General features: G+C 46.7%; 1 long non-coding RNA gene across 7 annotated transcripts in view; it reads left to right on the forward strand.

The window, feature by feature from the left end:
* Positions 1-12825, forward strand: part of LOC309639323 — a 361451-nt gene that overhangs the window by 184972 nt on the left and 163654 nt on the right. For 6 of the 7 annotated variants that reach the window (XR_014251587.1, XR_014251588.1, XR_014251590.1 and 3 more), the window contains exon 3: positions 793-879. This is a non-coding gene — a long non-coding RNA (uncharacterized lncRNA). Of the gene's footprint in view, positions 1-792; positions 887-12825 lie in introns of all 7 variants that reach the window. The other variant, XR_014251589.1, reaches the window with a different exon arrangement.

Raw genomic sequence — 12825 nt, forward strand, 5'->3', positions numbered from 1 at the left:
GGGTTTTTGCTTTGGGGTGTTTCGTTTCGTTGTTGTTCTGCGTCTTGTTTCATTTACTAATATAGTCGGATATCTTTTCATAGTGAACATAAACAGTTCTACTTCATTCTTTTGAGCAATTAGTAGCTTCTTATATATGTATGTCCCTTATTTTAAAATCAGGACAACAGTGATAGACCCGTAAGTCGTTTCTAGTTTGAGGATATCAGTGTGATTTTCCCAGGGTACTTTCCAGCAGTGGGTCAAAGGATATGTGCATATGTGCTCTTAAAAATGTTATTTTTTTTAACATTTTTAAATAGTGGCAAAATATGTATAACATAAAATTGCAATTCATACCAAATCAAGCAGTGAAACCTTGGATTCCCTCTTTAAGCATACTTGCCACCTAGCACTGCTGCTTTTTCCTGTAAAATGGGCCCCAAGCTTTTCTCCAAAGGATGGTAAGAAGATTCAATGGGGAGATACTTAGAGAGGCTTGCTCAGTACATGGTCAGCCTCCAAAACCCGGGCTTTATTATCGGGAACTGGCACAGCCCAGTGCTTAGGGGCCCAGGCTCTGGACTTAGGCTTGCCAGCTGTGTGACCTTAGGACAGTTGCTTCATCTCTCTGAACCTTGGTTTCCTCATAGACTTGTGAAAATTACATAAGGTAATACAAATACAGTGGATGGTGCCATTTGGATGTTCAACAAATGATATTTTATCTTCATTTTAGCATCATGATTACCTCCTGCTAATTCTGTACTTAATTGTTACCTCAATTAAGCTTTATACATTTTTGTTTTGCAGGTTTGGTCCGGGTGATGCTGCCACACATCTTTTCTCCACACCAGAGCATGCTAGCAGATCCGGTTTGCTCCTGCAAATGGTGGTGACGTAAGTGGTGGGTCTTCGCAATGACATCTTCGAACTAGATACTATCTTATTTAATCCTCACAACAACCCTTTGGTGGTGGCACCATACGCATTTTACAGATGAGGAAACTGAGTTTCCAAAGGCTTAGGCAATTTGCCCAAGATCACACAGCTAGTAGATAGTGCAGTCAGGAGCTGGACTTTGAATCCAACTCCATCTGTGCATTTTCCTTTACATTAAGCAACTCATTTATTGGATGGGTGGACCTAGAAAGACTAATGGATTTGTCAGGACTCTTTAATATACAGAGAGGAAAACTCCACTGCCAAAGTAATTTAGGCAAAAGAGGAATTTATGAGGTCTCATAACTAAAAGCCTTACCTGGATTCATGTGTGGCTGAATTCAGAGGTCCACCAATTTTGCCAGGACTTGGTTGGTTACCTTCTGTCTCTTTTCCCACATTTCCATCTCTCAGCTTTGTTTTCCAGTGTGCCAGCTGGAAGTCATTTTTTAAATCCATGATGACAAGATAGTCCACAGTAGCCTCAGGTTTCTGTCATCCAACCCTAGCTAAGAGAGGAACAGCTCCAGTGAAAGTCCCAGAATTTACCTTGATTGACTTAGGTCACATGTGCGTCCATCAGCCAACTGTTCCAGCCTTGAGAATGAATGGGATGCTCTCATTGGCCAGAACAGTCCACATGACCACCTCGAGATTGTGGAGGTCATGTTCATCCCATTCTGGACCAAAGGACCCTGAGGTGAAGATTTTCCTAGAGGAAGATCTGTAAGCTTAACTTAAGAATGGAGATGGAGCTGGTGGGTAGAGAATAGGAACGGACGTCCAATCCAGTGAGCTTTGGGTAATGCAGAAAGACATCGGTGGGGTCTTAAAAGACACTTCAGCAAGTCTAAACATGGCAGCATTTACCCCCAGCCAGCCTCCAGGCAGGCGGACGGACCACGTGAATTTACTGAAGTCCCTTCCCAGCCAGCCTTTTGGGACAGCTCCAAACAGGACTTATTGTTCTGGCAAATCCACCAGAGCCTTAGGAACCGAAAAGCTAAGGAAAATGCAGGACCATCTGCCAGGGTCCTTGCCTTCCCCACCCTCTCCTCCCTCTTCGTCATCTTCTTCGTCGTCTGCTTTTAATTATGAAATGTCTATTGCTAGATTATCGATCTCCTGCTTGTAAGAGCAGCTGGGGTGATATATGGTGCGTGAGTCCCTTCATCCCACAGCACGATTGAATATTGCCTTCGACGAAGCGCTTATTAGTCATGCGTTCCGGAAGGGGTGAAATAGCTTGTGGCTCTGAGGAAGGGCTTAGGGGGAGAATGTCAGTGCTGGGGGTACGGTGAGGAGGTTCCCCTTTGGTCTCCCGAAGGAGGAGGATGGACACTTAGTTCAGCCCAGAGGGACAGGCTGTCCCTATAGAAACCTTCCACCCCTGGATCAGCCACCACTCTCAGACTTTCACTCAAAAACATACTATCCCCTCTTCTTGACAACGTGCCTGAAACTCTACCATTAATTAGGTTGTCCCTTGGGCTTAAGAAGTTACCTGTAAGGGCTAACATGGTTATGAATTCTAAAACTACTATTGCTAGTACACCAGTCACCCTTTCTTGAGCAATTACCCTTTTTTTTTTTTTTTACACTTAAAGAAATAATTTCAGAGAAGCCAAGTATAAATAGACTGAAAATGCTCAGATTGGAATTCACTTGGGCAAACTGACCTCTGATTCTCCCAGGCTGAACTATATGTTCCCTCTAAGGTAACGTTTTAGGGGGTTGGGGGCAAGCGGAGCAGCCAAAACTTGCTTCAAGGATAGGGATGGAGTAGATAGATTTTAATTTGCCTAATTGATTGCTTCAGCTCCCTGTGTCTCAATTTTCTCATCAGAAAAGTGGAAAGGCTCATAGGATTATCATAAGGATTTAGAGATTATTCATGTAAAACCCTTAGCAAGGGAACTGGCCCTTAGCAAATGTCCAATAAATGTTAGCAGCTTTTGATATTAGTATTCATATTAGCTACTCAGGGGTCTGTTTCTCTATTGCATACAGCAGGCATTCTGTAAATGCTTATGGGATTAATACATTTGTCCTTACCTTTATGGCAAAAATTTGAACTAGACCATTAAGGATCATTTAATTTATTCCTTGCTTTCACCCCTATGTCAGTTAGAGCCGCCTGGAAATAATGAGGATGGTGATGATGGTGGTGGTGGTGGTGATGATGGTGATGATGATGATTGCCACTATTCCTGAGGCAGGGCCCTAGATTTAGGTGCCGTGAGGGGGATTAGGTGAGTCAGAATTGCTGAAGCCCTGGTGGGGTGGAGTTGGGAAAGAGAAGGGCGAAAATACCACTTTTTAAAGAACCGCTAAATCTAAGCCAAAACTATGAAATGATCTATGTCCTTATGTCCACTCTTTCCCATCCTACTGCACTCAGGGACCAATGACCATGCAAATGAGGTGATAGGCTTGCCCCAGCCCCAAACCCATGACACCAAAAATAAAATCAAAACTCTGTTTTGCAGACTCCAAGGACGTTCAGAGTCTGGCCGTTGCTATCCCCAACCTTATCTCCTGGTATTTATTCCTTATTTCTGTTATTCCAGTTTCATGAGCCTTATTTCTGTTATTTGACCATATCAGATTCTTTCCAGGGTCAGGGCCTTTGCACTTGTTGTGCCCTCCGCTTGAAATCCTCTTTTCCTGGCCCTTGGCATGGCCGATTCCTTCTCATCTTTTAGGTCTTAGTTTAAATGTCAGTTCTTTGGAGACACTTTTCCTTGATCTTTCAACCTAAAGCAGCCGTGTTCCACCCCAGAGTCATCCTTTACCCCAACATCTTGACCATTATCTTAATGATAAAGAATTAAAATCAGTGTCTAAATTCTTTGCTTGTTTTTTGTCTCCCTCACTGGAAAGAGGGGAGAAGCGGTCAGGCCACCTTCATTATTGCTCTGTTCTGAGAATCTTGCACACAGTAGATGCTCAGCATGAGGCTTTTTAATTGAAGGAATGTGTCCCCATTGGGAGGGGCTGCTGTGAAACCATTGCCCCCACTGGATTATGGGAAGCCACTTTCCCCAGTAGTGGGATCTCTCTACAGTGGGAGATTGAAAAGGAAAGGACATCTCTGGTTCTGAATCCCCATCTAGGGTCATAGAGAGAAGCTAGACTTCTTCAAAGGGCTGGGCAAGGATAAGGAAGGAGAATTTGGTCTAGAGGTCAGTGTTTGCTCTTGGGGAGGCAGCCAGAGGGAGAGGGACTGGCTGAGGAAGAGATTCAAGTCAAGGGTCCTAGGGAGCAGCTGGGAAGGTGGAGATTGGAGCCAGGAGAGAGGGAGAAAAAGAGACAGAAGGAGGAGAGAGAGAGATGGAGAGAGAGAGGCAAAAAGAAGAGAAAGTAGAGAGAAATGCAGAAGAAGGAAAGAGAGAGATGGAGAGAAAGATAAAACAAGGAAGAGATGGGGAGAAAGTGAGAGGGAGAGAGGAGAGAGAGAGAGAAACAGAGAGGGAGGGAGGAAGAGATACACTTATGAAAAGAGAGAGGTGGGGGAGTGAGGGAGAGAGAAAATGATATGTAGAGAGAAAGGAAGAAAGAAAACAAGAGAAAATGTCTTTTATGGGACAAGCAATCTGTGAGAAGTTTAAGAGTGGGATCCCAGGAACACACGCACCAGCCTTAGGCCAGAGTCCAGGGACGTCCCATTTCAGCACTCTGGACAGAGACCACCGAGTCTTTACTTGTGACCTTGGGCAGATCATTTCCCTGTTTGGGCTTCCGTTTCTTAGTGGTCATATGGCGCTACTCACACCTGCCACTCAGAGACATTGCTCCAGGGATGGTACAGAGCAACTACTAGTTTGAGCCACCTGGAGAGTCTTAAAGAATATTGATGCCTGAGCCCAATCCCCAAGTATTTTTAATTGTTTTGAGACAGGACCTGGGCATTGACATTTTTAAGACGCCCTCCCCCCTGCCCAAGTAATTCTAATGGGCAGATAGTAGAAGTTAGAAACTCTAACCAGGGGATAGGAACTTCTGAAGAAGTAGCTCTAGCCGGCACTGCTATTTCTCAGCCCCAATGTATATGTTACACTGATTGAGAAATTGTGCCCAGAGAGGGAGGTAGTCTGCCCCAGCCATACAGCCAGTGGGGCAGGCACATCAGATGGTGAGGAAAATCTGGAAGGGACCCTGTGCTGGTACAAAGTCTTAGCAATGCCACCTCCACCTCTCTGCCCAAGGGCTTCCCTGTCACCAGGCTGGCTGACACCCCCGGCCCTATGGGAAATCTGTAGACTCAAGTCACTTCCTGCATAGATGACCCCCCAGCCACTGAAGAACCCAAACATGTTAAATGCCCCTTCCTCACTTGTTCTCTGACCCATGTCACATCTGACTGCCCCTCAGCAAACCCACCTGCCGTCCTCGGTCCCAGCTGAGGGACAGGCAGGAAGAAGTAAAGCTGGCCCTCCTGGGATGCTGACCAAATGCTTCATGCTTGGGCTCGAATGTGACTGCTCTGGATTGTGAAACCAATAAGAACATCAGGGGAAGAATCATCACCGACCTTTGCAGGGTCTCCTCAGTGGCCAAGTTCTTCTGCATGGGAGGAGGGTTGGGCAGGGGTTAAGGTTGCTGACTCTCTGACTGCTCAGGTCCAAATGCTGGTTGCTTCTCTGGGGATATTATAGTGACCCAGAACAAGCAAATAAATCTTTCCAACCCTGAGTTTCATCACCTGGAAAGCAGGGTAATAAGAACTTCCTCCTCAGCTTCTTACAGACTTTTTTTGAAATATGTCTTGAGTATGCTGCAAGTGTTTAATAAATGAGAGCTGCAAAGAAAAAGAAGAAGGAGAATAAGGAAGAGGAAGTGAGGAGGAAAGGGAGGAGGAAAAGGTGGTGATGATGATGATGGTGCTTCATCCTCCTGATTACGCTGATGACTTGTTATGACCCATTACAGATGGAGTAACTAAGATTTAGAGAGGGAAGGAGACTTCCCTGGGTTTACTCAGCAAGCTAACAGCAAAGCGTAGACAAAACTCACTCTCCTTACTCCATCCACCACAGTCTGAGAAATCTCCACACTAGGAGGCTCTCAAGAAAGCCTGCTTCCCTTGGAGTTGTCTGCAGCCATGAGGATGGATTTGCTCTGGCCCACCCACTACTGCCAGCATCGGTGAGGATGTGAGGGGTGCCACGCACAGAGAAGAGAATCCCGGCTCTGTACCAGCTGGTTCTGCCTCTTTCAGCAAGTCACTCCCCATCTGCAAGCCTCAGTTTCTCCTCTGTTCAATTGGAAGGGGGCTAGGTGGTCACTGAGGCTCCCGAGGGACTGATGTTCTGGGGCATTTGTGAGTCCTGGGGTTGGACTCCATGGGTTTGCAACCCTGGCTCTACCGCACCCCAGCAGGAGCTCGGGGAGCCTCTGGGGGCATTTAGCTGCTTCCGCATTCTACCTATGGGGGATTCTAGTGGTGTCTGGGGAGTTTTCTGGTGGAAAAGCTTACTGCAATAGATCAGACTCAAGGGGTAGGTTCTCTGGAGAACGAGGAACCTGGCAGGAAGAAAAGAGTAGGAAATCTCCAGGGCTGTGTGGGTCCCAGAGGCTGCAGAGGGGAAAGCCTGGGAAGCATGTGTATCTCTGGAGCCTGCTGGACAACCCACAGGGTGTTGGAGCATTTGCCTGGCTTGTCTTTGAGAATCTCCCTGTCCATTGGAGCCTGACAGTGAAGTCCACAAGAAGAGGCACCAACAGTGACAGCAGAATGGGGAATCAGGCACTCATGATGTTAGAGGCAGAGGACCAGGTAAGCAGACACGGACAGCCAAGAAAGCCCTGGACTGGCCATCGATGTCCTGTGTTCGTATCCTGGCTCTAATGCTGTCTGCCTTTGACCTTGGGAAGACCCCTACTCCCTCCTGGGGCAATGCCGGCTTCTTCAGCCACCCCTGTTCCAGTACTCCTGGTCTCTCCTGGGCTCTTTTAGTGGGAAGGGCACAGGATGGGTAGGAACTGAGTTTTTTTTCTTTTTTTTAGTGACAGGATGGGTAAAGACTCATGAGGAAAACAGATTTTCCCGCTGTCCTCACTTCCCTGCCCTCTGGTGGGCACTGGTGCCTCCTTGTCAGAGAGAAAAGGAAGCAATACACTTATTCACAAAAAAGCCCAAGAATGGAGGGAGGGAGGTAAAGCTGCATCGTTTTCCTCTTTGTTTTGGACACTTAAGTTGTAGAATCTGTCTGTTGCAGGACGATTAGAAGCAGGAGGCCTGGGGTTGGACTCCATGGGTTTGCAACCCTGGCTCTACCGCACCCCAGCTGTGTGACCTTGGGAAAGTGAATTGGCTTCTCTGAGCCTCAACTTCCTCGTTTGTAAACTGGGGATGATCATTTCCCCTCTGTGGGTGTCAGGTTCCCCCTCTGTATTGGGAATCAGCAAGTGCACTGAAAATCACTGTTTATTTACAAATTGTCTCTCTTGTTTGACAAAAAATCTCAATAGTTAATGTGTATAATATGGTAGGCACTGTCCTAGGCACTTCACATTTATTAACTCATGTGGCTGTTCTACAACCCTATGGGTTATGTGTTGTTATTATGGCAGCCGCCTGACAAATGGGGAAAGAAAGGCTCTGAGAGGCCAGTCTCTTGGTCAAGGCCACCTATCTTTAAAGCGGCAGAGCTGGAATTGAACCCAGGTTTTGTTGACTTCAAGCTCGTGTACTTATCCATGACTCCCTAGGTCTCCTGACACCCAGGCCATGGCCTGGAAAGTCAGGCTGCTGTGGGTACCCAGCTGTCCCCCATCCCCACCTGGGTTCATCAGCCCAGCTCAGGGTCTGTTCCCCTTCACGCACACTGCGCTCCTCTCCTCTCCCCACTGCTGAGCGATCTTGCTGAGCCGTCTGCGGGGCACTGGCCAAGGTCCCAACTGATTATTGACAAATTAAAAATATAAGCTATTGACCAGACACTGGGATGGAGTCCCAGAGCTGAGGGCCTGAATCTCAATGAGGCAGCTGAGCATGGAGATCGATTCTGCAGGTGGCGGAAGAGGCAGACAAATTGCCCCCTGCCTAATGTAGAGTCTGATGCTCTGGTTAATAACTACCCAGTGGGAAGTGGGGCAGGCCCCTGCCTGAATTAGCTCCCTCCCCACTCAGCAAGGGCCCCACTGGTGTAGGAGTCACTAGCACCACTTTACAGGTTGGTCCATTCAGAGATACACAGGTGTTACCCAAGGTCAAAAGCTAATAAGTGGAGGGGGCTGGGATTTGAACCCCGATTCTCCTAACTATAAAGCCTGGAGCTCAGAGACTCAGGCAAACCATGCTTTCAATCCCGGCTCCATCCCTTTTGGCTGTGTGACTTTGGGAAAATCATTATACCTCTCTGAACCTTAGCTTCCTCTTATATAAAAGGTGGATAATAAAATCTACCTTGCAGGACTGTCGTAGGGATGGAATGAGAAGGCAAGAGATAGTGCTTTCTGCCCTGGACGTCTGAATGCCCCTCTCGATCCTCTTTATCCTTCTCCATCTGCAGTTTGACTCAGGTAGCGGACCCACGTGGGCTGTATCAGCAGGCTCCCTTGCTCTCTTGTGCCCTGTATGGTTTGGCCAGTGGGAGGCAATGTCAGGAAGTTGGAGGGCAGGAGGAGAGTGAGGCTGAGATATTTCTTGCTTCTGCTGCCTCCCTGCCTGGCTCTGGGTTGACAGAGGCTGTGTTGCCCTACCCAACACCTCCCTTCCTGCTGCGTGGCTCTCTCCCACAGTGGCAGCCACAGCTCTCTCCGGGACCCAGTGTCAGTCGCCCTTGTGACGCCTTGAGGCCTAGGGATGGATGGGCTCTCGGCTGCTGCTGCCCGCAGGTGCTGCTGCATCACCATCCCCTGTTGCTTTCCCTCTCCCCCTCCCTCGCTTTTGAAAGTACCCCATTCTTAAACTCTCCTAGGTTACCCCACCAAATGCACCATCGGTTTCCTGCCAAGACTCTGAAGACCCACTTAAAGTGTGGTGCACATGTGAAGGGCTATCCTTAAAGGCATTGCCACCACCGTTACCCCTGACAGAGCCTCTCTCTTCCATTCATCCATCACCACTCACAGGCCCCTGTTAACACCCATCCCTCTGAACAAATATAGCTGTTTGTATAGTGGCTGTCTCTCCCAAACTGTGACCTCCTGAGGGCAGAACCTGGAGTTATGTGGAGCTGTCCCTGGCTGCACACTCCCTATGGCAGGGCCAGGGTCTCAGGGAGTGTTTTACAAATAAAGGAGCCTTAGACGACTTTCCTAAAGTCACAGTGTGAGAATCTGACATGGGACTAGCACTCGGGTCTCCCAGCTCACAGAGCCAGGATCTGAAAATGTCTGTTCAGTGAATGAATGAGTGAACAAAAGGATAGATGAATATCACCCCCAGAACAAACAGATGAAAAGTGCTCCTTCCTTACTCCTGGTTGCCATGGTTCTCACCCAGAGGTGATTTTTGTCCCCCCTCCCCCCCAGGAGACATTTGGCCATGTCTGGAGACCTTTTTGCTTATTACAACTTGGGAGGTTTGCTACTAGCGTCTGGTGGGTAGAGGCCAGGGGTGCTGCTACACATCCTATAATGCACAGGACGGTCCCCACCACAAAGAATTATCTGCCCCAGGGTTGAGAAACCCTGCCTTACCTTACGCATCTTTTGAGGCTCCTACCTGCCCAAATGGCCCCAAATAGAGGGCGGCTTTTCTAATTTTACTGGATTGGCTTAAAATTTTTCCTTATTACAAAAATAATATGTGCTTATAATAGAACATTTATAACATACAAAAATATAAGGAAGAACATTAAACACTCTCCCCAATTCCCAAACCCACTGTCAATTGTATGGTGAATATCCTTCCACTAATATTTCTGCATTTACTCAGGTCCATACAGCCACGTGCTCACATCTGTTAACTTCATTCGAAAATTCAGCATCATTTCGAAAATGCAGTTTTTGTTTACGAGATTTTTACCATGTTCTATCTTAATCACTAGTCTTTAACAGCTTTCTAAAGAGCAGTACAGAATCCCATTGTAGGTTCAATCCATGATGTAGTGGAAATATTTGGGATGGTTTCAATCTTTGTACCCATGATCTTCCCTGAGGATGGGTTCTTGGAAGTGGTATTAGTGGGTCAGAAACAGAAGTTTTAAGTCTCTTGTTACGTAACTAGATGCCTTCCAGAAAGGTGATTTCCGGGGACTTCCCTGGCAGTCCCGTGGTTAAGACTTTGCGGTTCCACTTCAGGGGGCACGGGTTTGATCCCTGATCTGAGGTGTGACCAAAAAAAAAAAAAAAAAAGGTAATTTCCCTCTCCAGTGTTGGTCAAGGGACCTAGCTCACCTTCCTCTCGCCAATACAGAATCAACTCATTAAAATCTGTGCCAAACCAAGAATTTGCTTCTTGTGAGATTGTCTATATACATTTTTTCATGGGTTCATCCGTCGTTTACATTTCTTCTGGGAACTGTTCATTTCCTTTGACTTTTTTTCTCTTAGGGTTTTAGTGTTTTCTGTTTGATATGCAAGAGCCTGGTAAAAAATATAGGGGGCACTAACCATTTGTTTGTCATAAGCGTTGCAAATATTTTTCATCTGTTTGTCAGCTGGATTTTTTTTTTAACATCTTTATTGGAGTATAATTGCTTTACAATGTTGTGTTAGTTTCTGCTGTATAACAAAGCGAATCAGCTATACATATACTTATATCCGCATATCCCCTCCCTCCTGCGTCTCCCTCCCACCCTCCCCATCCCACCCCTCTAGGTGGTCACAAAGCACCGAGCTGATCTCCCTGTGCTCTGCGGCTGCTTCCCACTGGCTATCTATTTTACATTTTGTGGTGTATATATGTCCATGCCACTCTCTCACTTTGTCCCAGCTTACCCTCCCCCCTCCCCGTGTCCTCAAGTCCATTCTCTACGTCTGGGTCTTTATTCCTGTCCTGCCCCTAGGTTCTTCAGAACCATTTTTTTTTTTTTTTTTTTTTTTAGATTCCATATATATGTGTTAGCATATGGTATTTGTTTTTCTCTTTCTGTCAGCTGGATTTTAATTTCATTTATTAAGTCTTTAGTTACACCTTCTTTTTTCTATTTCATTTCAGGTACACAAATCTATCCAATTTTCCCTTCCTTTGTGATTCATTTTTTTTGTTTTTTTCTGCTTACGAAATGCCTTCCCCTCTGTGGTATCATTAACTCTCCATTTTTGTCTTCAAATTTTTATTAATTTTTACATTTGGCTCTGCATTTACAAAATTCATCTGGAATTTATTTTGTTGTATAAAGTGAGACTCTAGATTGATATTCCTTCCCCTCCCCCACCCCCCAAAATAAAGGCCATTCTCCTTGGGGGCGGATGTCAAAGTACAGGAAGGGTCTTCTCCGGGAGCTCTGTTGAGACCCCTCTCCAGTCTTCTTAGAGGCCAGGGAGGGCTCAGCATCATGGGGGCTCCAGGGGATGAGGAGCACGCTGGCCTCCCTCCTCCAGAAGATCGTGAGGCCCACGTCATAGCAGATTAGGCCATCAAAAGATCGGGTATTCAGCACTCCTCAGTAGGTATGCCTGCTGTAGCCTTTCCTATGTCCATTTATCTTTTAATGCTTTGCCCTTGAAATTAACTCAAACTGGATGCAAGACGCTGCTTTGGTGAGACGGCTTCTGAGTTTTCTGTAAAAACTGCACTGACTGCATTCTCATTATAGTGTCCTGTATCCCCAGGGTGAAGGGCTGTATCCATCTCCAGGCAGCCCGGTGGATGGAAGGCGATCCGGTTGGGCTTGGGAGTCAGGCAGACTCCCCTCGCCCCCAGATACCTGTGTGTGACCTCAGGCAAGGCTCCCCCTGAACGTTGCTGAGTGCTGTGTATTTTAGAAGTTAAACTACTGTCCCATCTCCCTGAAGGAGTTGTGAGCCTTCCATGACATAACAAACGTGCATTGCTTTCCACTGTGGCTGGAACACGCTGGGCGCCTGCTCAAGAGATGGTAGCTACAAAAATCACACCACTATTTTCCATTTTCAAAGCAGGAAAATTCCTGTCTTGTTCAAGGACCTGATTTGCATCTGTTTATGAGATAGAATTACAGAACGCCCTGCTTGTGACTTTCTGGGTTGGTTTCCAGGTGCGTGTCACCCAGGGAAGCAATCAGTGAAGAAGCTAAGACAATGTCTTACCAGGAGCTCAGGATCTACAGGCTCTGGAGACGTACTCCCTGGGTTCAAATCCGCCCACCAGCACTCCCTGGCTGAGGTACCTTGTCCAGCCCAGTCTCTCTAAGCCTCAGTTTTATCATCTGGAAATTAGAAGCAATAGCATTACTCTCCCTGTGTAGCTGCCTCCTGTATTATTTTGGAACAAATCTAGACACCCTGCCATTTCATCTTTGGATAGTGCTGCATCTACCTCTGAGAGATAAGGACTCTTTAAAAAATATTTTAAATTAAATTTTAAGCCACTATGTTATTCTCACCTTGGGTGGTTTCTAATACACACTCAAGTCTGAGATGCTGCCCTAGATTGTTTTTTGGCTCTGTGAAGGGAGGGCCAGTGCTGTCCTAACGAGTGTAAGCATTTCCCAAAATCCTGCTGAATGTCAGCTGTTTGGGTTAGAACTTGGAGTAAACAAGGAAACAAACAGGAGACAGGAAGAGTTAAACACTTCAGTGAAGGAAGGAGCCAGACTTCATTGGCAAAAGGAATTTTTTTTTCCTTTTTGCTTCTGCAGCCCCAAGCTTGGAGCTTGGCACTCTGGGGAAGGCACCAATCAGATCGTTGCCTGCATGTTGGAAAATATTTATGTCACCTACCAAGCTGGGAGCATACTCAGCGGGTTTCCCAGGGCCGCCTGATAGACAAGGTCGCATCCCAGCAGCTGTGAGGAAGGAGGCATGCCG

Source organism: Balaenoptera physalus (genome assembly GCF_965194825.1).
Source record: "Balaenoptera physalus genome assembly, chromosome: 12".
NCBI lineage: Eukaryota > Metazoa > Chordata > Mammalia > Artiodactyla > Balaenopteridae > Balaenoptera > Balaenoptera physalus.